Raw genomic sequence first — 27780 nt, forward strand, 5'->3', positions numbered from 1 at the left:
CTTTTGTTCCAACAATAGTCTGAAAAACTGCCCCATAGCACTGGGCCAAAAGTGTTATCCATCAGTTGTCAATTAGGCTTCCTGGACAGAGCTATGGTCTCCTTGTGTTACTATGTTGCCGTGTGGTGTCTTTTCTCCTCTGGTTTTGGAATTTAAAGAGAAGGGGAAAAATGACCATGAAAAATGTAAGTTGGATACTATTCATCTATATTTATAAATAAATGGAAACTGACAGGCACCCCTTCAGAAAGTGTTTACTATGTGGACAACTGTTGATGACATGGCTTGAAAGACACAGTCTGGTGCCACCGGGACCAGCTGCTCCTCCAGTAGCTACATTGTGCAGCCTCGCTTTAGTTTTGGCTTGGCACATGCATTTTCAGCCTGCCTTCCGTAAGTCTCCGGGATCCTTTCTCTCTAGCACTGTATGCCAGAGAACAATAGAAGGGCTTTTTCACAGCCCTGAAAGCTTGGGCTTTGTGCGCTCTTGATCTCTGGTGCTATGGCTAGTAACATAATAGGCTTCGCTCCGTGCCAGCGGATGCATCTGCTGTTGGCCCAGTAACTTTGCTTGAAGGAAATGACACTCAATATTTTGTTCTTCATGCTGCTTGGGCCTGACATTTGCTAAACCGGACAAATGTTTTTGTTTTCAGTGGAGAAGGAACCGGCTCACTGCGTAGCTGGGGAAGGGGGAAAAACAGTTTAAGTTGTTGAAGTTGTAGTAGATTCAGACTGGCTTGGCTCACAGGGTCTGAGTGATCTCGCCTCAGTTATTAATGGTGGCATTTGGAACTGCTGGAGAATAGATCCTTAGATTCCTTGGGGGGAAATTCTGCTCCCGAAGAGACTGTAGATTACACAGGCTGATTATGCAGTTACAAGAAAGGAGTTAAGTTCTTGGCTACCTATCTACTGATCCTCTAGTCAATCAATCCACCAGTATGTATGTATTTATTAACTGTGTGGGTGCTGGAAACTGTCCTGGGATTTGGGAAGACAAACAGGCATTGATTACATCCTTAGAAGTATCCAGTTTGACAAAGGAGAAATACACATGCAAACACAGACACGGCTGAGGTTGTGTTTAACGCCATCTTAGGAGACGTCTGCTATGAAGAGGGATTGTACTGAGGTGAAGATCCCAGGGAACTCTTCCTTCGGGAAGTGAAATTTAAACGCAGTGTGAGAGACGTTCTGATACATTGGAGGTTGGGTGAACCCAGATGGATAAAACCTGGCTATAAATAGAGCTGCCCTGGGATTTGTGGTGGATATTTTAGAAACTGAAACACTCTTTGCTTTCAAGAGCCACATTTTAAACCCCGAGGTGTCATTTGAGTGTCTGCGATGTCCTCCAGAGATGCCAGTAAACTGAGGAGCAAGGGGGAGGGCTCTTGTGGCTCTTTCCACATTTTCACCTGCTTATTTTCTCTATGGTCTTGTGACCCACACACCACTGTTCCTGTGTACAGATGGGGAACCTAAGGCTTGGAGAGACCAATTTGTCTGTCCGGGTCTCACTTTTTTAAAATGGCTTGGCCTTTTGAAGCACTAAAGTATGCTAGGAACTTGATTTATTATTATTATTTTTTAAAGATGGTAAAGAAAGTGGAAAGGTTCAATAGTAATTTTGCTTCTTAAGAAATGAGATGCTGCTTGTTAGATGAGGTCGTTGGCAGTAATTACTAAAGTGATTTAGTGATGAGAAGGAAAATTAACTATAAAAAGAAATAAAATAGTTCATGCGTCCTTCTGGGATGTATGTCACAGCACATATCACATTTTTGCAGGAAGAAAAAGGTGTGTGTGTGTGTGTGTGTGTGTGTGTGTGTGTAACTTTCGCTACCCTATCAAAACTCCGGGAATGGGCTGGGTTGCCAGCCCCCACCCAGCTTCCCTTGAATCCATGGAAAACACACACACACACACACACACACACACACACACACACACACACACACACACAGAGAGTTGTTCCTTTTCAATTTGCCTTTGGACACAATTGCTGGGTGCTACTATCTCCTGCTTAAAAAATCGTGCCCTTAAAAATATTCTTATCTTTGCACCTACTATCTGCTATAAACTTTAGTTACATCTAGTCCCTGCTAAATACCCCTGGTCACCCATCTGTAGGAGCAGCCACTGTACACACACACCCCATACTCCCACTGCCCCTGCTCCTCCTGAGAGCTCACATGGCTGCTTGGTTCTTTTCTCTCCAAAGCATAATGAACTCTACTCCCTTGAGGTCTGTCTCTTTCTCCCAGAACCTGGAAGTCCTGTCTCTTCCTTCTTCCCAGCAATTGGCCCATGGCTTCTTTACCGACAGATCAAGAACTAATTGGGGAATACGACAGCATCAGAACCACCCCTACGTGATTGTATGTGTATATATGTGAACATGTCCACACACGTGCGAGTGTATATGTAAGATTGGGTGTGTTTTTGTGTGTGTGCATTTGAGTTTGTGAGTATGTCTGGGTATGTGTACATGCACATGTGTGTGTAGTACTTGTGCAGTGGTGTTAGAATGTATACATTTTGTACATGGCCAGTCTGCACTACAGGGTCAATGTCTGTATTCTAGAATCTGTTTCAGAATGATGAACTATAAATGACAGAAGTTCTATACCTCAAGTGTTGCTTTGGGGAAACCAAAATAGGCCAGAGAACCAAATATAACGCTGCTCTAATATAAGTGAATTCAGAAAAATGGAGACTTATAGACATCAGAATGTTCTGTTTCTGTGGTGGTCCTTGAATTTTCATTGGTCATTCCCTGGCCTGGTATGTGTTCCTTTGGGCCTCCTCTTGTATTGTGAAGCCCCTTCCCTGCATTCTGGACTCATATATGGACTGATGAGAGGGAACATAGCATCCTGGGACCTAGAGCTAGGGAGAAGATGACCTCCTCTCTTTCAGTCACCTTCTCAAGAATTTGTCCCTTTGGGTCTTGCAGAAAACTAATATACAAAAACTCCTCTCTTGCTGGGGCCACTGTAATGCAGACTGTCCCTCTCACCCAAACCACTGGAATGGATGGCAGACCGTGTTTTGCTGGAAGAAATGGTGAGATTAAAAAAAAAGCATTATATGGTGACATAACACATATACAGGTACCAAAGAAATGAGTTGTTCAATGCTGTTACCACTTAGGGCAAAGAATACAGCATGGGAAATACCCCCAGAAGTACTTGGAGTGTCTTTTTCTCTAGAGATCGTCCTTGTCCAGATTGTTTGGGGATAACTTCTTGTGTGTGTTGGTACCTTATTGATAAACACTAGAGTTTATTTGGGCTTACTTCTTGTGCATTTTTTTCTGTTTCACCTTCACAAAAGAAGACTCTACAACAAAACTGAAGAGCATGGCAGAGCGGTTGACTGCTACACAAGTCCGAGCAGCTGGAAGACTCTCTCTTTCCTGGCTCTATGGCTTTCTCGTAGCCTGTGTGTTGTTTCCTTATTGTGAAGATAACAGCATTACCCCCAGTGTTTGTTATGGCGGTGAGAGGTGAGACATTTCACACATTTATTGTCAGGTGGGTGAGCTCAAGAACTTCCTGCTAGGGTGGCTGTCTAGAGATGTATGTGAATGAGGTCCCCTGTTTGCTATTTCTGATGCCCAGTAATGTCTCTGTCAGCTCCACCCACCTCTGAGAAGGCTGTGTGAGTTCCACAGTGACCATTTGTTCATCACGAAGTGTACCAATTTGGGAGCCTAAGTGCACGTGTGCGAGTGTGTGTGTGTATCCAAGCATACACATGTAAGTTCATGTGTGTGTGTGTGCATGTATGTGTGTGTCTGAGCATGCACATGTAAGTCTGTGTGTGTGTGTGTGTGTGTGTGTGTGTGTGTGTGTCTATACTTGGCAGATAACAGTCATAACATAAATGGCAGAGACAGAATAAATGACTTATTTCCCTTAGTTGCTGCTCTCAGAACTTGTCATCTGCTAGCAGGCGTGACACACACGAATGTCAGAATGATAGTCCTGTAAGGAGGCAGGATGGGGCACTGGTTAAAAGTCCTATGGGCGGGGTTGGGGATTTAGCTCAGTGGTAGAGCGCTTGCCTAGCAAGCAAAAGGCCCTGGGTTCGGTCCCCAGCTCCAAAAAAAAAAAAGAAAAGAAAAAAAAAAGTCCTATGGGCTCAGCTTACTGAGAAGTGGGACTCTTGCCCACTGAAGGAGGGAGCCTCGGTCCATTCTCAAGAACTGTAATAAAAAATGTTCCAAATCCAATTCTCCACTTCCTAAGGGGACGCTGATCTCTCCTTCAGTTCACCCGTCTGTAAGACGAAGACAGTTTCTCCCGCAGAGAAACCAGAGTGAACAAGGGCTGCTTGCTTAGAACAGAGCCCAGGACGTGGTAAGCCGTCAGTGTGGGTGGTGGTTGTTACTGCTGTTGCTGAGAAAGAGGAAAGATAAAACACAGGGCGACTGCTGACAGGAAGCCGGGCTTCCAGGGAGAGCATTCGTCTGTGTATCGCTCGGAGGCCACGGTGCCTTTGTGGTTGATTTCTTCTTCACCTTTGGCCATTCCCAGGTGCTGTTACCTCATCTGAGTCATTCCGCGCCCACACATCCATCCCTCCGTGTCCTTACATCCCTTTTAGATGCAGGGTTTTCTCCATCGAGGCTTCGTCTAGTCCGTCTGGCAGGGTTAAGACACCCAATGTGTATCTGAAACACCGCATACCTTTAGCAGACTGAGGGCAATAGGCGTGGATGCAAAGGGTGTTATTTCCGATGAGGGACATAGGAAGAATCAACAAAGAGAAGCGTAGGCGTGGCTTAGGTTCCTTGAAGTTCGTCCCAGCAATGTTCCTTTTTTTGACAACATATTCACGTCAGCTCTTTCCCTCACTGAGAAGCTACGAGGCCTTAAACTTAACTGATAACTGAGCAGAGGAAACATGGCTCCTGCGGGCCGTCTGGGAGCTGGCGAGTCCTATTGATCACTAAGTCCTGCCTTCCCCATGGGTGGCCTGGATGAAGGCAGAGTGGTGGCTTCTGAATGGAACCTTCACTAGGCACTGGGGAACTGAGCTCAGTGCCTAAGATCCTGGCAGGCAGGCAGGCAGCCAGATGCTGCCTCTGAGCAGAGTCTCACAGTAATTCTTCATATAGTTGGGACGTTAACCCTTTGCTCACTTCTGCGTGTACTGCTGTCACAATGTCTCCCTTACCTATCACTAAATTAAGAACAAATTCCAGAGTCGCGAGTGTCCTTGAGAAAGAAACCATGTCTTCAGAAACTGCTTCTTGCAGGCTCGGATATTTTATTTTGCTTTTAAAAGATCGTTTTCGGGGTTGGGGATTTGGCTCAGTGGTAGAGCGCTTGCCTAGCAACCGCAAGGCCCTGGGTTCGGTCCCCAGCTCCGAAAAAAAAAATCGTTTTCTTAAATTAGTTTTACGTGTGTGTATGTATTTGTACACCGTGTCTGACCAGTGTATACCAGCGCCTGAAGAGACTGGAGGAGGGTATCATCCCTTAAAGATAGGGTTATAGACTGCCATTCCTGGGTTCTAGGAACTGATTTTTGGTCCTCTGGAAGAGCAGTTACCCCTTTTAACTGCTAAGACACCTCTCCAGTCTTCCAGTCTCTCCAGCGTTTATTTGAGAAAAAAAGACAATGATTTGAAATGTCACCAACAAAGACGGTAAACGTTAAGTCATGCATGAAAGGAGACTCCCAGAGAAGCTTTCTAAAAACTAGTTGACTGTGGGGCTTGGTTGCTCTTGTTTGTCTTGTATTAGGTCACTTGTGCAATAATATATTTTTTTTAAAAGAAACATAAGAAATCAGTTTCCCTGGGGTAGGGCCCCACAGGCTCAAATTCTAATTATAACGCATCCCTCTGCAAGAGTTCAAAGGGCTTAGCAGATGGCGGTCTTACAAAATCCATAAACCGTGGCTTGGAAGCTGAAGAAGACTTGGAGGGCAAGAGCCATTGCCATGTCCCTGGTTCCTAGAACAGTCCCACGTCTCTCCTCCCTGCCAGCGCATCCCTGCTGTGGCTGGGAACAAATTCTGTGTTTCCTAATCCCACAAATGCTCGCCTGCTTGCTTGCTGACTACATTATGTTTCATCAAAGATAGTTTCACCCTCTCCGTTCTATTTGCTTGAACAAATTTTCAACTAATTTCAGCTAACTTTTTCCCCCTTACTTGTCAACTAGCTGGATGGGTGAGTGGCACCGGCAATCTATGCACTGAAGGACTCCTATTCAAACTTAAACATCAGAGAAGCTGGTTTTTACTGTGAAAAACTTTCTTTGTCGACCAACAGTTTATACATGTAGTACATTACATATTGGATTTTGGAATTTATTTTTAGGTCGATACTGTATGAATCTATATGTGTCAGTGTTACAAGTAGGGCCTAGTAGGAGATGGTGGGTACCGTAATGGAGCCCTCAGGAATAGATTACTATACTTATCAAGGGAAAAGGTTAGTTGTCACCACAGAAGGATGCTACTACCAAGGGAGTTTACCTCCTCTGTGCTTCAGTTCTCTCTCACATACCTGCTTACTTTCCCATCACCCGAAGCTGCCCTGATTTGGACTTCCCAGCCTCTAAGAACAACCGTGCCTGAGGTTTCTGTTGGTACCACAGCTAGAAGGGCATCGATATTTGGGAGGCAAGAAAGGTAGCTCAGTTAAGAACAACTAAGTAACTGGTGTTGGTTCAAACTTTGGGACTCTAACCTCGAATAGTTTCTTTTAAGCAAGCCCGATGTGGTGAAAGCTTTCCTGGAGATAACATCTCTGTTTCCCGTGCACAGTAAAGCCTCAGACGTGACCACCCCGAGTTTCTTTGTGCAGTCCCTGTGATACTGTCCAGAGAGATGTGTTCTATGGATCGACTGGGAAACAAGACAAAACAGAATGAAATAAAAACCAAAAGCAAACTGGTGATAAGGGTGTGGAGGAAGCTTTACTGTGGTGGTGGTCACATAGCTAGAGTGCAAAGATCTCCAGGCTGAAAACCACGTCTGCTCCCTGCCTTCTGGGCAGATAACTGGTCATGGGTCTCTTCGTTTCACGGAGAAACCTGGTTATTTAACCGTTCTGGTTCCCCTGGTGCTTATCTGTTTACCTCCCGAGTTGCCTCCTTATTTATTTTATTTTATTCTAAGAGGAAACTGTGGCTGTAATAGGTCGAAGGTGAAAAGCATTGCCTTCATGGCTAGTCTAACTCATAGAAGCAAGTAAAACAGAATTACAAGAATATCTAGCAGAGGACCAAGAGAAAGGGAAAGCCGTCTTTAACCATGAGGGCCACGCAAGGGTCATTGAGAGATTTTGTTTATCTCTTTACACATATTATTAACTTGGCCATTTATCATGTGAGAGAAATCTGACAGACATGTTAAAGCAACACATACCAGGAAATAGTTGACAACCAGGATCGTGCTTGAGCGACGGTCTGTAGTAGCTCTATTTTGTAAAACTGTGGTTCTTAATGTGTCTAGTTCTTCATTAATTTCTGCTAATATCTTTACTGTAAAATTAGGAGTTTTACTAATAACGCAGGTCATTTCTGAGACCTCTCTTTGTATTCTAGTAACGACCCCTGGGACTGGTAATTAAAAAACAATCCTTGGGGTCTGGAGAGCACTGGCTACCCTTCCAGAGGTCCTGAGTTCAATTCCCAGCAACCACATGGTGGCTCACAACCATCCGTAATGGGATCAGATGCCCTCTTCTGGTGTGTAAGAGGACAGCTACAGTGTACTCACATAAATAAAATAAATAAATCTTTAAAACAAAACAATCCTTTGCATGGCAAAACAAAATTATACTCTCTCCTTCCTACTACAAGGGTGCCTTTTATCCCTCCCCCCACATAGGCATCTGGATTCTACACTGACAAGCTGAGAATGAATATGTAATATAGTCAGTAAACATAACAGCATAATTTTGGGGCCCCGCAGTGTTATGTTCTTGTCACCTCCCTAAGTCATTGACTCATTCTGCCTCCTGGGACACCTTCTCTGGATGGATTTGCTGTCCATCTTCAGATACTTCTTGTATCCAATGGTCTCTGGGCCGCTGTCCTGGTTGGATCCATCAGTGTGGGAGCCATCTGGAACTTGGCTCATTTTCTGGGAAGACAGGAGCATAACTTTGCCCTGATGTTAGAAGAACACTGGGCTCCTTCAATGGATTGGTTTTTAGACCTTTGCATTTAACATATACTTTAGTCTCTGTCTCCTTTAGGGCAGAATACCTTTGGGCAACCAAAGAAGCATTAGCCTTTAAAGGGAAAAGAAGCTCTGCTAAAAGCTATGCTAAATATAGCATAATCAGTGGGGATTTAGTGTATGCGCTCCCTTTTTAGTTTTCAAATTTGCCATCTAAGTATTTGATGGTGCTGTTCCACAATAGCTTGACCCTGTGAGTTGTAAGGGATTCCAATAATGTGATTACGTACACTGTAAAATTCCTTAAATCATTTGCTAGTATAAGCGTGATTACATACATTGCAAAATTCCTTAAATCGTTCGCTAGTATAAGCAGGACATTATCAGTTTTTAGTTGTAATGCGAGTCCCAGAAAGGAAATATACAAACAGCTATTTGACAAAGTCAAGTTCCAGGTATGACACAATGGTTTTTTTCCAGGAGCCCCCAGGGCCCCATGCCATGCCTGGGGCTCCATGGCTGCCTAGTTAGGGAGAATCACTGTGTATGCCTGTAGTGCACGTGTCTCTACACCTGACATCAGAGAAGGCCCCAGACACAGACAGCCCTAGTTCCAGATGTCAAGCTGATGTGAGAGTCATCTACTGTTACCTGTGTACTAGATGCTTGGAATGCTGTGTAAAATATGCCTTCAGTAGAGGATAGGCTCTTGTGGTTAAACAAAAACAAAAACAAACAAACAAACAAACAACCCAAAACAAGACAAAAAAGACCTTTATTCTTTGAAAGTTACCCAGCCTATGGCATTCTGTTAAAGCAACAGGAAATGACTGAAGCAACCACCAAATTTGCCAAGGTTACAAAGTTGCACAGTTTGTCAGAAGAACCAACCATATCTCTATGTAGAGTCTGTGAGCATAGAAAGGTCATTTGGCAATGTAAACGTTACTGCCAGTGTGACAATCCTCTGACTCAGTAACGTTCTGTCTAGGAGTCAATCCCAGGAAACTAGTTATGAATGCGCTTCATATTTTTCCAGCTCAGGATGTTTATCACAGCATTGTGTAAAGCTGCAAATAGCCCATAGGTCAAAGACAATATGTTAAAAAGGTTAAAATAGAGTCATACAGTAGATTCCTACATTCCCAATAAATTGAGAGTACACTGGGTCATTCCATTCCAAACCACACTGCACTAAACCAAAATAGTTGATGTAAAAGATGTCATTTCAATATCTGGTGAACAGAGTGTTAACCGAAACTATTAAGATGTGTTATGTATATTCATATGTTTTTATATATGTATTACATGTATGTTAGAAATGTCCACAAGCATGTACCACATAGTATTAGTAGTTACTATTTGGGGATAGTGAAAATTTTGTTTCCTTTTTTTTTAAACCTATGCTGTCATTTTTATACTTTTTGTAGTGTGATGTTAACTTTTTTTTAAAGGTATTGAATGCAGGATCTGCTTGGTGCAGGCAGGTAGGCGTCACCACTCAGCAGTTCAGCATCATTTTGCTCCCGAGCAAGGCACCTGTTGGTGGGAAACAAAGAACAAAGGCAGAATCTGAGTTTACAGCAAAATGTAAGAGGCCATCAGGCATTTTAATAAAGCTAAAGAGGAAAATAGCATGTCCCCATTCCAGCTCTTTCCTTTGTCTTTGTCCTTGCATCTAGCATAAGACATGGTTCAATCACAAGTCCTTCATATCTTAAAACATCGCCCTGCGCCTGAGACACCGCTGGAACCTGATGGGACAGATCGGATAAACAGTTCTCTGCACCCAAATCCCGTGGGAGGGAGAGCTAAACCTACAGAGAGGCAGACACGCCTGGGAAACCAGAAGAGACTGCACTCTGCACACATCTCTGACGCCAGAGGAAAACACCAAACGCCATCTGGAACCCTGGTGCACAGAGGCTCCCGGAAAGGGCGGCGCAGATCTTCCTGGTTGCTGTCACCGTGGAGAGCTCGTAGGCAGCACCCCTCGAGCAAACTTGAGACTCAGGACCACAGGTAAGACCAACTTTTCTGCTGCAAGTGACCTGCCTGGTGAACACCAGACAGGAACAGGAACAGCTGAAGGCCTGTAGATAGGAAAAACTACACGCCCGAAAGCAGAACACTTTGTCCCCATAACTGGCTGAAAGAAAACAGGAAAACAGGTCTACAGCACTCCTGACACACAGGCTTATAGGACAGTCTAGCCACTGTCAGAAATAGCAGAACAAAGTAACACTAGAGATAATCTGATGGCAAGAGGCAAGCGCAGGAACCCAAGCAACAGAAACCAAGACTACATGGCATCATCGGAGCCCAATTCTCCCACCAAAGCAAACACGGAATATCTAAACACACCAGAAAAGCAAGATCTAGTTTCAAAATCATATTTGATCAGGATGCTGGAGGACTTCAAGAAAGACGTGAAGAACTCCCTTAGAGAACAAGTAGAACCCTACAGAGAGGAATCGCAAAAATCCCTGAAAGAATTCCAGGAAATCATAAATAAACAAGTAGAAGCCCATAGAGAGGAGTCACAAAAATCCCTGAAAGAATTCCAGGAAAACACATCAAACAGTTGACGGAATTAAAAATGGAAATAGAAGCAATCAAGAAAGAACACATGGAAACAGCCCTGGATATAGAAAACCAAAAGAAGAGACAAGGAGCTGTAGATACGAGCTTCACCAACAGAATACAAGAGATGGAAGAGAGAATCTCAGGAGCAGAAGACTCCATAGAAATCATTGACTCAACTGTCAAAGATAATGTAAAGCAGAAAAAGCTACTGGTCCAAAACATACAGGAAATCCAGGACTCAATGAGAAGATCAAACCTAAGGATAATAGGTATAGAAGAGAGTGAAGACTCCCAGTTCAAAGGACTAGTAAATATCTTCAACAAAATCATAGAAGATAACTTCCCTTACCTAAAAAAGAGATACCCATAGGCATACAAGAAGCCTAAAGAACTCCAAATAGATTGGACCAGAAAAGAAACACCTCCCGTCACATAATAGTCAAAACACCAAATGCACAAAATAAAGAAAGAATATTAAAAGCAGTAAGGGGAAAAGGTCAAGTAACATATAAAGGCAGACCTATCAGAATTACACCAGACTTTTCACCAGAAACTATGAAGGCCAGAAGATCCTGGACAGATGTCATACAGACCCTAAGAGAACACAAATGCCAGCCCAGGTTGCTGTATCCTGAAAAACTCTCAATTAACATAGATGGAGAAACCAAGATATTCCATGACAAAACCAAATTTACACAATATCTTTCTACAAATCCAGCACTACAAAGGATAATAAATGGTAAAGCCCAACATAAGGAAGCAAGCTATACCCTAGAAGAAGCAAGAAACTAATCGTCTTGGCAACAAAACAAAGAGAAGAAAAAGCACACAAACATAACCTCACATCCAAATATGAATATAACAGGAAGCAATAATCACTATTCCTTAATATCTCTCAACATCAATGGCCTCAACTCCCCAATAAAAAGACATAGATTAACAAACTGGATACGCAACGAGGACCCTGCATTCTGCTGCCTACAGGAAACATACCTCAGAGACAAAGACAGACACTACCTCAGAGTGAAAGGCTGGAAAACAACTTTCCAAGCAAATGGTCGGAAGAAGCAAGCTGGAGTAGCCATTCTAATATCAAATAAAATCAATTTTCAACTAAAAGTCATCAAAAAAGATAAGGAAGGACACTTAATATTCATCAAAGGAAAAATCCACCAAGATGAACTCTCAATCCTAAATATCTATGCCCCAAATACAAGGGCACCTACATACGTAAAAGAAACCTTACTAAAGCTCAAAACACACATTGCACCTCACACAATAATAGTAGGAGATTTCAACACCCCACTCTCATCAATGGACAGATCATGGAAACAGAAATTAAACAGAGACGTAGACAGACTAAGAGAAATCATGAGCCAAATGGACTTAACAGATATTTATAGAACATTCTACCCTAAAGCAAAAGGATATACCTTCTTCTCAGCTCCTCATGGTACTTTCTCCAAAACTGACCATATAATTGGTCAAAAAACGGGCCTCAACAGGTACAGAAAGATAGAAATAATCCCATGCGTGCTATCGGACCACCACGGCCTAAAACTGGTCTTCAATAACAATAAGGGAAGAATGCCCACATATACGTGGAAATTGAACAATGCTCTACTCAATGATAACCTGGTCAAGGAAGAAATAAAGAAAGAAATTAAAAACTTTTTAGAATTTAATGAAAATGAAGGTACAACATACCCAAACTTATGGGACACAATGAAAGCTGTGCTAAGAGGAAAACTCATAGCGCTGAGTGCCTGCAGAAAGAAACAGGAAAGAGCATATGTCAGCAGCTTGACAGCACACCTAAAATCTCTAGAACAAAAAGAAGCAAACACACCCAGGAGGAGTAGAAGGCAGGAAATAATCAAACTCAGAGCTGAAATCAACCAAGTAGAAACAAAAAGGACCATAGAAAGAATCAACAGAACCAAAAGTTGGTTCTTTGAGAAAATCAACAAGATAGATAAACCCTTAGCCAGACTAACGAGAGGACACAGAGAGTATGTCCAAATTAACAAAATCAGAAATGAAAAGGGAGCCATAACTACAGATTCAGAGGAAATTCAAAAAAATCATCAGATCTTACTATAAAAGCCTATATTCAACAAAACTAGAAAATCTGCAGGAAATGGACAATTTCCTAGACAGATACCAGGTACCGAAGTTAAATCAGGAACAGATAAACCAGTTAAACAACCCCATAACTCCTAAGGAAATAGAAGCAGTCATTAAAGGTCTCCCAACCAAAAAGAGCCCAGGTCCAGACAGGTTTAGTGCAGAATTCTATCAGACCTTCATAGAAGACCTCATACCAATATTATCCAAACTATTCCACAAAATTGAAACAGATGGAGTACTACCGAATTCCTTCTATGAAGCCACAATTACTCTTATACCTAAACCACACAGAGACCCAACAAAGAAAGAGAACTTCAGACCAATTTTCCTTATGAATATCGACGCAAAAATACTCAATAAAATTCTGGCAAACCGAATTCAAGAGCACATCAAAACAATCATCCACCATGATCAAGTAGGCTTCATCCCAGGCATGCAGGGATGGTTTAATACACGGAAAACCATCAACGTGATCCATTATATAAACAAACTGAAAGAACAAAACCACATGATCATTTCATTAGGTGCTGAGAAAGCATTTGACAAAATTCAATACCCCTTCATGATAAAAGTCCTGGAAAGAATAGGAATTCAAGGCCCATACCTAAACATAGTAAAAGCCATATACAGCAAACCAGTTGCTAACATTAAACTAAATGGAGAGAAACTTGAAGCAATCCCACTAAAATCAGGGACTAGACAAGGCTGCCCACTCTCTCCCTACTTATTCAATATAGTTCTTGAAGTTCTAGCCAGAGCAATCAGACAACAAAAGGAGGTCAAGGGGATACAGATCAGAAAAGAAGAAGTCAAAATATCACTATTTGCAGAAGATATGATAATATATTTAAGTGATCCCAAAAGTTCCACCAGAGAACTACTAAAGCTGATAAACAACTTCAGCAAAGTGGCTGGGTATAAAATTAACTCAAATAAATCAGTAGCCTTCCTCTACACAAAAGAGAAACAAGCCGAGAAAGAAATTAGGGAAACGACACCCTTCATAATAGACCCAAACAATATAAAGTACCTCGGTGTGACTTTAACCAAGCAAATAAAAGATCTGTACAATAAGAACTTCAAGACTCTGAAGAAAGAAATTGAAGAAGTCCTTAGAAGATGGAAAGATCTCCCATGCTCTTGGCAGGGATTGGCAGGATTAATATAATAAAAATGGCCATTTTACCAAAAGCGATCTACAGATTCAATGCAATCCCCATCAAAATACCAATCCAATTCTTCAAAGAGTTAGACAGAACAATTTGCAAATTCATCTGGAATAACAAAAAACCCAGGATAGCTAAAACTATCCTCAACAATAAAAGGACTTCAGGGGGAATCACTATCCCTGAACTCAAGCAGTATTACAGAGCAATAGTGATAAAAACTGCATGGTATTGGTACAGAGACAGACAGATAGACCAATGGAACAGAATTGAAGACCCAGAAATGAACCCACACACCTATGGGCACTTGATTTTTGACAAAGGAGCCAAAACCATCAAATGGAAAAAAGATAGCATTTTCAGCAAATGGTGCTGGTTCAACTGGAGGTCAACATGTAGAAGAATGCAGATCGATCCATGCTTATCACCCTGTACAAAGCTTAAGTCCAAGTGGATCAAGGACCTCACATCAAACCAGACACACTCAAACTAATAGAAGAAAAACTAGGGAAGCATCTGGAACACATGGGCACTGGAAAAAATTTCCTGAACAAAACACCAATGGCTTATGCTCTAAGATCAAGAATCGACAAATGGGATCTCATAAAACTGCAAAGCTTCTGTAAGGCAAAGGACACTGTGGTTAGGACAAAACGGCAACCAATAGATTGGGAAAAGATCTTTACCAATCCTATAACAGATAGAGGCCTTATATCCAAAATATACAAAGAACTCAAGAAGTTAGACCGCAGGGAGACAAATAACCCTATTAAAAAATGGGGCTCAGAGCTAAACAAAGAATTCACAGCTGAGGAATGCCGAATGGCTGAGAAACGCCTAAAGAAATGTTCAACATCTTTAGTCATGAGGGAAATGCAAATCAAAACAACCCTGAGATTTCACCTCACACCAGTGAGAATGGCTAAGATCAAAAACTCAAGTGACAGCAGATGCTGGCGAGGATGCGGAGAAAGAGGAACACTCCTCCATTGTTGGTAGGATTGCAGACTGGTACAACCATTCTGGAAATCAGTCTGGAGGTTCCTCAGAAAATTGGACATTGAACTGCCTGAGGATCCAGCTATACCTCTCTTGGGCATATACCCAAAAGATGCCCCAACATATAAAAAAGACACGTGCTCCACTATGTTCATAACAGCCTTATTTATAATAGCAGAAGCTGGAAAGAACCCAGATGCCCTTCAACAGAGGAATGGATACAGAAAATGTGGTACATCTACACAATGGAATATTACTCAGCTATCCAAAACAATGACTTTATGAAATTCGTAGGCAAATGGTCGGAACTGGAAAATATCATCCTGAGTGAGCTAACCCAATCACAGAAAAACACACATGGTATGCACTCATTGATAAGTGGCTATTAGCCCAAATGCTTGAATTACCCTAGATGCCTAGAACAAATCAAACTCAAGACGGATGATCAAAATGTGAATGCTTCACCCCTGCTCTAAAAGGGGAACAAGAATACCCTTGGCAGGGAATAGAGAGGCAAAGATTAAAACAGACACAGAAGGAACACCCATTCAGAGCCTGCCCCACATGTGGCCCAAGCATATACAGCCACCCAATTAGACAAGATGGATGAAGCAAAGAAGTGCAGGCCGACAGGAGCCGGATGTAGATCGCTCCTGAGAGACACAGCCAGAATACAGCAAATACAGAGGCGAATGCCAGCAGCAAACCACTGAACTGAGAATAGGACCCCCGTTGAAGGAATCAGAGAAAGAACTGGAAGAGCTTGAAGGGGCTCGAGACCCCATATGTACAACAATGCCAAGCAACCAGAGCTTCCAGGGACTAAGCCACTACCTAAAGACTATACATGGACTGACCCTGGACTCTGACCTCATAGGTAGCAATGAATATCCTAGTAAGAGCACCAGTGGAAGGGGAAGCCCTTGGTCCTGCTAAGAGTGAACCCCCAGTGATCTGGATTGTTGGGGGGGAGGGTGGCAATGGGGGGAGGATGGGGAGGGGAACACCCATAAAGAAGGGGAGGGGTTAGGGGGATGTTTGCCAGGAAACCGGAAAAGGGAATAACACTCGAAATGTATATAAGAAATACTCAAGTTAATAATAATAATAATAATAAAAGAACAACAACAACCAAAAAAAACCATTATATCATGGACATCAACCATTGTAAAACAATTTTCTCAGAAATTGAAACATTCTATCCTACTGAGAAGCTTTTTAACAGGAAGGTAAACAACTCAGAATAGCCTCAGGAAGTCCCTGAAAGTGATCAGATTCTCTAGTCTCCTCCCTGCTAGAGTCAGTAGAGCTAAATTGCAAAGAAGCCTCAAACAAACTGAGTTGCAAAGAAGCCTCAGACTCCATCAACTGACTGGGAGAAGCAGACCATCTGAGTTGTCTGGAAGAGGTTTAGACCAGCTGAGGTATCTAAAAATCATGTTCTCTCACCTGTTCAACTGCCTGCAGGGTGTGAAGTGTGCTCCAGGTTCCATGCTTTGTGAGCTGTTACCTGTTCAAGGTTGGGCTTTGGTAATTCAGCTATAAGCTCTGTTGAGTAAGTTCTGCTCCTGTAAATAGCCCCTCACCCCTCCTCCTGTAGGTAACTCCAATATAACTCTGGCTCTCCAAATTGGACTTTGGTGTTATCTCTACTTAGGTCTGTCCTGGGTTTTCTATCTGGGGTGAGTAGATGTGCATTATACCTCCCCCAGGGAAAGTTTACCACACAACATCAACTTCTGTGAATTCTGTGGAGAAAAAGATAAGGAGGAAAGGATAGAAAAATGTATGGAGTACAACTCTAGAAACCCGTAGCTCCAAAAATCTCTAGTCAGGGCTAGGACTGCTCCTTTCCTTCAGTATTTTCTCACCAGTTTTTGGCTGTTCTGGCTTGGTCCTTCTCTTCACTCATGGAAAACGGAAAAGACTGTGTGACCCTGCAAAGTGGGGACTAAGGTTAGAGAAACGTCAGGCTCCTGTGAGTGACTAGTGTCTGAAGAAGGACCTCTGTCACCTTAGCTCATCTGCAATGCCATCTTCCCCACCTGTCAGGGTGAAATGACAGTATGTGCCCAATCTGGGACACTCAATGTCTGTGTACTCTGCAACAAACACTGTGCTCTAAGCATGTTGTATAACTCCCCACCATGGACACTCTGAGCACCCTGCCCAGCCTTCCTTTCTTGCTCTTTACCTATATCCTGGCAGCCAGGCCCATTGGCTGATGGGAACTCACCCACTTCCTTTGTGTCAGAAGAGAAACTTCCTTCCAACTAGACCTCAGCCAAGTTCTGTTTGACTCTGGGGTCCCAGATGCCAATTTCTGGTCTTGAGGCGGGGTAGGCTCTGTTTGATCTATGTTCCAGGCTTTCCCTGTTTGGTTTCTTTTGAGTTCCATCCTGTTTCTTTACTGCACATGTCTTGAGACCACTCTCACACTAAGTCACCTGCACAGAGTTTTAGCTCTGCTTCTGTGGAGTGTTTTGTACAACACATCTAATTTTACAGCTAAGAAATAGTTGAATGGAGCTCAGAGTCATGAAATGGCTTGCATCCCACTGAAAATGCCAGTTGGGTTCCGCTCTATGTTCAATCATTGCACCACATTTTCTCCCAATGCTGATTTTGGTCAACAAGTTCCCTACCCCTAAAGGTATGTAGAATTCTAAGCTGTCAGGGTAGAATAGCAGCTGGGTTCGAATCCAGCCGTGAGAGCAGGAAGGAGTGAGCTGGTAACCAAGGGACCAGGTGGTAAAATAGGCCTTCCTCATAGAATGTTCCCTGCTGATGGGGCACTGCTCTTCCTCCTGCTCTTAATTGTAAACTAAGAACGATCTGAAAATGTGCATCCGATTTTGAGTTGTCACGAAGATTGCAGAATTAGTCGAGCATTGAGGAAGCATGGCCAGGGTTGTTAAAAGTTCTTGAGACAGGAGACAAAGAACTGTTCTGATCGATCATTAATAGCGCCCCTATTGAGAAACACCAGAGTGCCCAGGGTCAAAAAACAAGCGATCCCAGTGGAGTCAGCAGTCCAAAGGGCAAGAGAATGATGAAAAGAAGACACAGCCAAGGAGCAGGGAAGCCAGAAAGCTCCAGTGCTGGTGCCAGCTAGTCAGAGGGGACCAGAATGACAAAGATGCTGCTCTTAGCAGCCACTCTGCATGGCAGAGAGGGAGTTTGAGTCTGGGTGCTTTTAAAAGTTCAGAACAAATGGAAGAATCAGAGGGGATGTGGCAGGAACCCAAAGCAAATGAAACTAAGTAATATTAGGTTTCATTCCGATTACTTTGTTTCAAGAGCTACTGAGCACTGTGACCTTTAGATGTACACCAAGCAATCGAAGCTTCAAGTCCTTGCTAAAAGACAGGTGCAGTAACTGCCGCTGTTACAATTTGGACTGTCCAGGACTTGGAATTTGTCCTGTGAAGGGCATTCACGATCTCGGACATCTTACCAAGGGGAGAGTCACCTCTGGTGTCAGATAGCCTTCCCAGACTCCTTTGCAGGCGGTATAGATACATACTCTTATTTCTAGTTGCAATTAGTTGTTCCAGGTAGATTGAGAGTTCTGTTGTAGCATCAAGGCTGGCTCCTGAGGGCAGTGGAGTGGCTGAGCAGCTGTAATAATTCTTCTTCTTCTTCTTCTTCTTCTTCTTCTTCTTCTTCTTCTTCTTCTTCTTCTTCTTCTTCTTCTTCTTCTTCTTCTTCTTCTTCTCCTCCTCCTCCTCCTCCTCCTCCTCCTCCTCCTCCTCCTCCTCCTCCTCCTCCTCCTCCTCCTTTTTTCTTTTTCTTTTTGCAGAGCTGGGGACGGAACCCAGGGCCTTCTGCTTGCTAGGCAAGCGCTCTGCCACTGAACTAAATTCCCAACCCGAGCAGCTGTGATTCTTAGGGACCCAAAGATGAGGTGGTTCGTGTCAAGGGCAGCGTCTATTCTTCAGTGGTGACCAGACTGAAAGCGGGAGCCCACACTGAAGGATGCTGTTTGGTTATGATTTATCATGTTCCTTGTGGGCTTGGTTTCCAGACACACATGTTTAAAGGGCAAATCCCCTCAGCTTCCTGTGGATTCTGGCAATTACTCAACATCCTTGGAAAAAATTCCTCTCGTGCTCACACCCGCTACAGAGTCCCTTTTGTGGGCAGATGCAAGCAGCTACCATGTATGTACCAAGGGCTGTGACATGGCCAAATCAGGCTAAAGTCAGGAAGGCAGACATGCACCCAAGGCAGATTCATGGTTCCTGCCGTGTGGGTTTGAGCTCGGACCACAGGTGCTGTGTGTGTGATTTAGTTCCTAGGGCCACAGATACCAGCGAGGCTGATGAGCAGCTCACCGGGATCAAGCAGTTTGTTAAAAATAAACAAAGGGAAGATTTGCTGCTGTTGTTTTCCCAGTATGGGCCTGAATGAGAACTGCATCCTTGGGGTTGCTGACACTGGGGGCCGGGATTGGACCGGGGACACGGAGCTGTATCTGGGAACTGAATCCCGAGCCCAGCTTATCTTGTTAAAGAAGACTCTGTTTCTTCTTCATTTGTAAGTTTGAAAGTCTAACATTCATATCCAAAACACTGTTCCAAAGACTGTGGTTTGTTTGACTTTATAGGATCTGAATAGAAGGTGTTTGGGGAAGTGGAGGAGGGTCAGGAGGCCTGTGGTCTGATTCTCTTTGGTTATGTAACAACCCCTGCACCCCACCCCCGCCCCAGTTAGTGAGTTTGTCTTCCACACCTGGCTCCTTTCCACACAGGATTATCTCCTCCCTTCAAAACAACCCTCCAAGCTGAGATTATGAGCTCAGTTTTACAGGGCGAGCCTACATTTGAAGGCCGCAGAGCTGTGCTGTTGAAACACTTGACCCCAGGTGATCTGGCTGTAGTTCCAATTGAATTCCATGGAACACATTATCCTGTCTCCTTTGGGGAGGGGGATCCCATGTCAAGAAATCACATCATCTGCCCATTATTGCAGGAGTCATAGCTCACTGCTGGAGTAGTGTGGGGCTAGAGATAAGCTTTCTCTGGGGGGTTTATTAAGGTCAGTTACCTGATCGGGAAGGTATCAGTCAGGAATAAATCTTTCTGACCTAAAATCAAATGCCATGATTAAAACATCGGGTTGTATAACCCTTCTAGGCCTGATCTCTCTCCTAGACAGAGTGCAGACATTGTGTCCAGTTGTCACTGAGGTTGGTGGGAGAAGGTCGTCTGAGATCCAAGCACCAGAGTGGACTCTGTGGGGTCAGATCTGCCAAGTCACAAAGGCGAAGATGGAGGGGAGGTTAACAAGTCACAGTGACTCGAGTGCTTTTGTAGGTCAGGATGTCAACAAATGCTTATTGAACACCTATGACACATCACTCTTGTGTAAGGATTAAGTCGTATCATCTTTAGTCCTCAGTATAGATCCTTGAGGCCTTATTTTTTTAAGTAGGGAGGCAAACTCTGAGAAGGCCAGTGACTTTGCCAACATGGATGACCCTGATGAGCTATGAGGGACGCAACCTGTAACTTTCTTCCCGAAGCTCAAATCTCCTGGCATACCTGATAGCCACTAAGGATGTCTGGTTACACCCAAGTAGAGTTAAAGTTGTTACTCGCATTCGAGAATCAGTCACCAAGACTTTTTATTCTGTGATATGGGCACTGCCTTCACAGTAAAAGAGAGTCTTTAGATAAAGGGATAGATACACGTTTTGGTTTTGGATGTGCTTTATGGAAAGTGTAGCAAACATATGGGCGCACGGGGACACAGGACAATGACAATGAAGTCAGCAGCAGAGGAAGTTGTAGAGTTATACTAGTAAATATGACAAGAGTTGTTCCTCGCCTGAATAGTTAATATGCCAGGACATGGAGGCTCCATGTTTTAAAGAACTGATTGATACTTTTGAGTTTTATAGTTACCAATGCTGAGAAGGCCATGTTCCGTCAATATACAATCTGAAACAGAGAAGTGTATGTAAGACCCGTTGTCAAGCTTGTTGGAAGTCCTGTCTGAGACACAAGCTAAAAGTAACTAATTTATCAGTATTGTTTAGGCGCTCACTGCTAACTTGGATAGCAATCCTCACAATCAAATGTTCGAACACAACATGATCCTCATGAGACACTTCCTGGTTGAGGCAAGTTGATGGAACATCTCCGTTTTCTATAATTAAGCTGCTACACTTCTAGAAGAGCACAAAGCTACTGTGTGTAAAGTAAACACACTGCGTAGTCCGTAGCCTGCCATGTGTCTGAGCATGATGTCTCTGGATAGTGGATGGGAGGAGTGATGGCATATACAGGGCACAGGCGTGTCTCAAGCTGGGGCCACACAGCTGTGCAGGGTAACACAGGTGAGCCTAGACCGAAGCACTTTGGAACTGTTACACAATTTAGGTTGAGTTTATCTTTGGTCATCGCACATTCAGGAGTTTTCTGCTATTGTCACTCTCTTTGGAGCGGTCACCTTCAGTTAAGTGACCCTGTAGTGGGGGTCATTTCAGTTTAAGAAGCTGGCTTTGTAACATATTTAAATATGGGCACAGTATTCACCAGTGCAAAGGCCTAGTGACAAGAGAACATTTTTACATTGTTCATCCCAGTACTGTAGTGGTGTGGGAAGCTGCTTTTTAATGAAAGTTATTAGAAATACTGACTTTCATATTATATATATGTATATTTATAAAATATGTGGGTATCTATAGCATATATTTTGCTGCCTTCAAACAACCACTTATGTCAAAGCAGAAACAGAAAAAAAAAAAAAAAGAAGAAGAAGAAGAACAAAACAACATTGAGATTTTCCCAAGCATTTACAAACATGTCGAACAGCCTGGGACTTTCTGGGATCCTGTACGAGCCCTGGTCTGTGACCTAAGGTAACATTTTTGTTTGGTACAGTTCATATCTTCTGAGTGAGTCTGTCACATATTCAGAGCACTGGGACACCCCCAGGGGAGGCTTGTGCTGAATGAATAACTTAGTCAGGCAAAGAATGGCCACTGTAAAACCATTCCTTAGCGCGGGCTTCTGGCAGGGCCAAGTGTTACTTTAGGATTTAAGGAAGTATATTGGAGTCTTGTATGTGGTATGCTTCAAACATTTCTTTCCTTAAAAAGGACTAAAACCCACTGTTCTTTTCTCTCTCTCTCTCTCTCTCTCTCTCTCTCTCTCTCTCTCTCTCTCTCTCTCTCTCTCTCTCTCTCTCTCTCTCTCTCTCTCTCTCTCTCTCTCTCTCTCTCTCTCTCTCTCCTGTTTGTCTCATTTCCTTCTCCATCCACCCCCTTTCCCTCCTCTCCCCTCCCCCCACTTCCTCTTCCCCTCCCCCGCCTCCTCCTTTCCCTGTTGTGACTTAAGTTCTTCTGCAATTAACATCCCATCTCTGCCAGCAGAGGGCACTGTTTGCGCGTTTAAGCAGAAGTCTCGGCTTTGTCTTTCCAGTGTGAACAGTCTCTGAGTCACAGGCAGGCCAGCTATTTGACCAGCAAGATGCTGGTGAGAAGGCCAGCCTGGGTGGTAGTGTTTCAGCATCATTTTGCAGAACATTTCCTTTGTTGCTTGGAGAAATGTTCGTTGCAAATACACTTGTAGTTCCCGGTGGAAAATATATATGTTTTGAACGTGAGCGAAGGCACTGGTGTGGAGTCACTCGGCATCTAAATATCACAAGTGCTTCGTTAGGGTGTCGGATTCTGGAGGTATCCGCACCAGAGTAGCTCAGCTCGCTGCAGGGGCGTCATGAATAATTTCTGTAGCAGCTGATGACATCATAAAGCAATCAGGCATTCCCTGCACCCTGTAATCGATGAGCTTAGATGTCTTGGGATGGAAGGGTGGAAAGACACTTTTCCTCTCACTGGGTTTGAGCATTTTGGAATTAGTCAGTGGCTGTTCACGAAAATAAAGCAAGTCACGTTCAGCTTTCAATCCATTGTGGAATATTTTCTTGAGAGTTGCATATACATCGTTTATAATATTGAATTATATATTTTGTAGTGGGGGCTGGGGATTTAGCTCAGTGGTAGAGCACTTGCCTAGCAAGCGCAAGGACCTGGGTTCGGTCCCCAGCTCCGGAAAAAAAGAAAAAAAAAAAAAAAGAAAGAAAAAATTTAAATATATTTTGTAGTGGAATTGAGGTACTTTTGTATTTTTATAGCAATTATTAAAAAAAATTAATCGAAGTATAGATGAGAACCACGCACTCTAACAATGAAAGTCACGATTAGGCAGACAGCGACTGTTCCATTCCTCCCTTCTCTGGCCTCAGTGTCTCTCTCTGCTCAGGTGTAACTTTTTAATTCTGGAACCTGTTTTTTACTTACCCACTCCATCTCTGAAATAGTCAGCTTGTCTTGCTGGTCTCTAAGCTACTACCTTTAGGTGTTAGCTATAGTTTGATTGAAGCATGAGTATGTTGCCCAGGGTTGTGTGCTAAACCTCGGTCACCAGTGTGGTAATGCTGGAGATGGGCACCTTTAAGCGAAGGTGGGGTAATTAGAGCAAGGTAATTAGTTCACATGAAAGGGATCAAAGCCATATGTATGGGAACCCGCTTACTTCCTCTTAGAGTGGGTTGTTATAAAACATAACACTCACCTTTCTCATGATCTGGCTTCCTGCCTCTGCCATGTGTTTTCTCTTCCCTTGCTCAGGCTCCCCCACAACACCATCTGCTGCAAGGTAGCGCACATAGGGGACTTTCACCAAGAGCCGAACACTCCAGGTTTACTCAGGGTTGAGTCGTTGGCCTGAAAAACTGTAAGCTAAACAGATCTTTTATCATTCCACGACCCAAGGAGGTTTGGTATAGCAAAGCAAGACAGACTTGTCTAAGACTGTGAATTGTCCTTTAGGAACGTCCGGCACCTTAGGCACTCCGTCCCTCTGCTCAGCATCTCTCTGTCACAGCTTCATTGGTTACCTCTGCCACTACAGGAAGAGCAGTCTAGGCTGAGTGACCTTGCTGTTCTCTGACACCTCTTTCGCCCAGTTTTTGTAAATTTCCTCTACATTGTCAAGATTCCTAACACTTCCCATGCGTTCTCTGGGCGTAATTATACCTTCTTTGTCTACGGTTTGTGAGCTCATCAATGGCATGTACCCTGAAAGTTGGGGTTGCTTCTCACAGTGACCGATCGTGTGTCCTCCTTATTGTGGTGTGGTGTGTGTGTGTGTGTGTGTGTGTGAGCGCTGTGCATGTATTTGCATGTGTGGGTTGCATGTGCATGCACATGCCTGTGGAGACCTAGGGTGGATGTGAGGAGGCTTTGATGGCTCTCTACCTTATACAATAAGGCAGGACTCTCACTGGGACTTAGATTTCACTAATTTGAGTAGTCCCACGCACTGGGATTACGGGCGTGCTGGGATTATGGGCGTGCTGGGATTATGGGCGTGCTGCAGGGTTGGGTGGGTGCTGTGAATCTGAACTCCAGTCCTCAGGCTTGCACAATCAGCTCTCTTTCTGTCCATCAACCCATCTCCCCTCCTTCATTTTCATTTTCTTAAGTTGTTTGTCTTTCTTTTTCTGTTCAGTTAGAGATCCGAATTATATAATTGCTGTCCCTCGCCCTTCTGAAATTCCTTCTGAGGCTGCTTCGAGACAAGTGTGAGCATCCGACCACTCTGTTTGTGCCCATCTCCTGTGTTTCGTTGACCCTGTTCTGTGACCTTTCTTTCTTCTCGTCCTTTCTGCTGCTGTGGGATGTGCTCCCACAGTCCGAAGGAGAGTAGGGGAGATGTGTTTATCTGCGTTCCCAGGGCATGGAAATCAATACGTGGAAGTATGTTCTATGCTTAAATCATAATATAAATCAGTGTGTGAGGTACAATTATAAAGTAATTCTAGAACTTTGAAGGCATTCTCCCTTTCTCTCGAGTTATGTGCTGGTTCAATACTCTTTAATTTTTCCTTTTCTTTTGGAGAGTATCTGTCTTTCTTATGGCTTATTGACAGCCACTTGAGAGCTCAGCTAATCTGACACCTTAAGCCTTTCAGGCACAAAATTCCGTTGTATCTTTTAGAAGAACAATGTCCTGCCCTCCTTCCTTTCTTTCCTGGCCTCCACTTTTACACTAATTTCCCATAATTCCTAGTAAGTACATGATAGTCTTCTTAGAGTGGTGTTTTTAGGCTATTTTAATTTTGTCTTTTAAAGGAATTTACGAAATTATACAATTTCCTTCCTTTTTCTGAAGCTTGGTTTGCCCTTTGCCCAGCCCTTTCTGTTCTTGCCTACTGCAGACAATGCACTTGTGAATCTTTCTGGCAGTATTAGAATTCTTACAAGAATACGCTCTCCATACTTTCCGCTTTATGCGAGAATCAGTTTACAGTGCGAAGTTTCCTCAGCAGAGCCTCGTTTCTGGCATCTCACCCCCCCATGAGTGAGGATCTGTTCCTATTGTGGGGTGCGGCAGGCAGTGTGCACTGGGCTGTCATTTCCACAGTGGAGAAACAATTCCTGAAGCTCAGTTTTCTGTGGGGTTCTCTTGATGCTAGGTTCGTGTTTTGCACACATCCCTTTGCAGTCTGAACTGAATCAGGAGTGCTGTATTCTCTCTCTCTCTCTCTCTCTCTCTCTCTCTCTCTCTCTTCCCCCCCCCCTCTCTTTTTTTTTATTAACTTGAGTATTTCTTATTTACGTTTCGATTGTTATTCCCTTTCCTGGTTTCTGGGCCAACATCCCCCCTAGCCCTTCCCCCTCCCCTTCTTTATGGGTGTTCCCCTCCCCATCCTTCCCCCATTGCCGCCCTCCCCCCAACAATCTAGTTCACTGGGGGTTCACTCTTAGCAGGACCCAGGGCTTCCCCTTCCACTGGTGATCTTACTAGGATATTCATTGCTACCTATGAGGTCAGAGTCCAGGGTCAGTCCATGTATAGTCTTTAGGTAGTGGCTTAGTCCCTGGAAGCTCTGGTTGCTTGGCATTGTTGTACATATGGGGTCTCGAGCCCCTTCAAGCTCTTCCAGTTCTTTCTCTAGTTCCTTCAACGGGGGCTCCATTCTCAGTTCAGTGGTTTGCTGCTGGCATTCGCCTCTGTGTTTGCTGTATTCTGGCTGTGTCTCTCAGGAGAGATCTACATCTGGCTCCTGTCGGCCTGCACTTCTTTGCTCCATCCATCTTGTCTAATTGGGTGGCTGTATATGTATGGGCCACATGTGGGGCAGGCTCTGGATGGGCGTTCCTCCTGCCTCTGTTCTAATCTTCAGGAGTGCTGCGCTCTTTCAGCAGTGATTTATCCTCATCTCCCATCTCTCTACTCTATTTTCCTCTGATCTGCCGTCTTTGAGTGCCAGCATCAGTTACAGGTCTCCCACCTTCCAAAAACTTGTAGGCCCCTTTTGTCAACTGAGATCAACTCTTTATTATTATTTTACCTTATGAGCTGTTCTTATTTATATTCTCTCTCTCTCCCTCTGTGTGTGTGTGTGTGTGTGTGTGTGTGTGTGTGTGTATGTGTGTGTGTGTGTGTGAGACATATGTCAGGGATCCTCTACTGCTCTCTGCCTGGTTCCATGAGACAGCTTCTCACACTGAACTTAAGGCTCACTGGTTCAGATAGGCTAGCAACCACCAAACCCGTAAGATCTGCCTGGTTCTTTTGCCCCACACAGTGTTGGGGTTACACATATGGTCTGTCACGCTCATCTGCTTGTGAGTGCTGGGAGACTGAACCCCAGGCCCTCAGGCTTGCTCAATAAGCATTCTTCTGCCCTGAGCCATTGACCCAGCCACTAGATTCTTTGTTAACAGTTTAGTGGGGCTTTGGGTTGGAAGAGAACACATTCACAATCTACCATCCTTATCCAGACTCCCAGACTAGCTTGTCTGATGTGAGATTTCTATACAAAGTATTTATTCATAGCTCACATCATTTTGAAAAATGCATACATACACACACACACACACCCCTAAGGCTTAGGGATCATCTCAGAAGAGGAGACAGAAAGATTATGATTTGAAGGTACTAGGTATATATAGTAAAACAGTATTGATTGCACATAACAGGGCTATTGTACACGTGAACCCACAGCAACTCTGACTGCATACACAAGACCAGTGCAAGAGCAAGCCAGCCAAAGTCCCAGTGTGGGTGACGGAGGGGCTACTAGGGGAAGGAGAGTCAGTTTTCTTTCTTCATGGGTGAAGCTTTTAGAGACTGCCCATGCTATCATGGAGGGAAAAGGGGTGGCTTTGAACAAATGTGTTATATGCATGTATGGAATTCTCAAACGACAAAACAGATGCCTTTTGGCTTCTTTTATTTTCCTGTCCCAGTATTAAGAAATCCTTTTATTCTCTCTCCCAAGTGAACTCAATATTGTAATATGTAATGCTAACTCATACATCTGTTTAATCCATTTTCAGTAAAATAAAAACAATACTTCAATTATTACAATTTTGGGTTCTTTACAACAGTGCCATGAAATAAATATTATCACCACCTCATTGAAGCCGGGAATGGAGATTTTCAGAAAGAGGATGAATGTGCTTAAGATCAAAGAGCTGATGGGCTGGTGCGCTTAGGGGTAACCTTTCCGTGCTTTTAAAATCCTGCACCATACTATCTCTCTACTGCCCCACTGATAAAATCAAATGAATACAGCAGCACAAACAAATGATTTAATCTGTCTGCATAAATTCCTCCTGCCCCAGGGCTTCCTGGGGGGAATGCTTTAGTTTAAACCTTGGGTACGCTTTTAATAATATTTAAAACTGGTCCTGAATATTTGGTAGGGTTGCAGCATTTCT

General features: G+C 43.6%; 1 long non-coding RNA gene across 1 annotated transcript; it reads right to left on the reverse strand.

Moving 5' to 3' along the window:
* Positions 1-8911: 8911 nt before the first annotated feature.
* Positions 8912-23957, reverse strand: LOC148004633 (uncharacterized). The gene is made up of 3 exons (XR_015624583.1): positions 23621-23957; positions 16907-16972; positions 8912-9693 (listed from the first exon to the last, which is right to left on the reverse strand). It is a non-coding gene; the product is annotated as an uncharacterized LOC148004633 (long non-coding RNA).
* Positions 23958-27780: the final 3823 nt, after the last annotated feature.

This window comes from Rattus norvegicus, chromosome 7, assembly GCF_021556685.1.
Source record: "Rattus norvegicus strain SHRSP/BbbUtx chromosome 7, alternate assembly SHRSP_T2T, whole genome shotgun sequence".
Taxonomy (NCBI): Eukaryota; Metazoa; Chordata; class Mammalia; order Rodentia; family Muridae; genus Rattus; species Rattus norvegicus.